Source organism: Chaetura pelagica, unplaced genomic scaffold (genome assembly GCF_000747805.2).
Source record: "Chaetura pelagica isolate M959 unplaced genomic scaffold, ChaPel_1.0 scaffold273, whole genome shotgun sequence".
In the NCBI taxonomy this organism is placed as follows: domain Eukaryota; kingdom Metazoa; phylum Chordata; class Aves; order Apodiformes; family Apodidae; genus Chaetura; species Chaetura pelagica.
Window position 1 is genome coordinate 633,858 of NW_009952828.1, and position 1,252 is coordinate 635,109.

Sequence of the window (1,252 nt, forward strand, 5' to 3'; positions counted from 1 at the left end):
CCCTACGTCGTGGTTGGCCTCCAGAATCCCTTTCAAGTGACATGTGGGAAAGTGCAGTGCTTGGCTTGCAGTTGCTTGCCTTTTGTTTCCAGGATCCTGAAATATCTTGATCCTTAAAACTCTGTTGGTGGCAAAACTCTGCTGTTTGCAATGCTCAAGCAGATGGATTTTCTCTGCTGTTTGGTCCTTTCCCAGCCAGACTGAGACCCACTGTGGTTAGTGGGAAGCTACTACAACTCTGCATTTTCTGTACTATTCCAACTATAACAGCATTTTCTTCTACACACCAAATTTCAGTCTGTTTTTAGGGATGCCAGGCTTATGTGAGAATTCCTGGTGTGCTACTAGAAAATCCACCTGTTTTTTCTTCATGGTAACTTTTAAGCTGCTTGGTCAGTTTTAACCAAATGTAATGAACGACCAACATATTTGATGTATGTTAAATATATTTTAAAATTTTACAAGTTTTATGAAAGTGAGTGAACCAGGCAAAGCACAGGTTCCTATTTCTGCTCTGCTGAGGGACATGCACATTTTCTTTCTTACTGATGGCCACTAAAATGACCTGTCTATGGAAAAGCCACATTCAGCATTTACCCCTTTTTAATCTATAGATGAATCAATCTGGAGAGACACATCTGTGGGAAAGCAGATCCCTTTTTCCAGTAGCTGAGGCTTTTCTTCTTTTCTTACAAAAAACCTGCAAATCCACACTTTACAGAAAGCAGGGAAGGTGATGGATGAAGCACAGGGGGGTGGTGGGACCTTCTGCTACCTGTGGTCATGGTTGTTGCAGCTTGATCCCAACAGGAGCTTTGAACAAAGGGGCAGGTTCAAAGTGATTTATGGCTGAGAGGGATTTTCCTCCTCTCCTTACCTGTTGTAACAGTGTTGTAAAATGCTCCTGTGGCACTGGGAGGACTGGCCAGGCAAAAGTTTCTCAAATATAGTGAAGAAAAAGCAAAGTAAACCAGTCAAACACAGAAGCGACTCCAGTTCCCAGGTTGAGTCTACTGAAAAGGGCAGTGCAGACACCCAGGAGAACTCACTAGGGGAAAAAAAAGAGATTACTTACAGAGGGTTTGGCAGCCTGTCATTTTGATGGTGTCTCTCTTTTGTTTGCCCTGGGTTCAATTCAGTTTGTAAAAGCACCAGCACGTTGGGACTGTGGTGTGTGCACACTGATGTGCCCCAGCAGTGAGCCCAGGGGCCCTGCAGCAGGTGCCCTGATGGAGAGGATTGCTTGGCAACC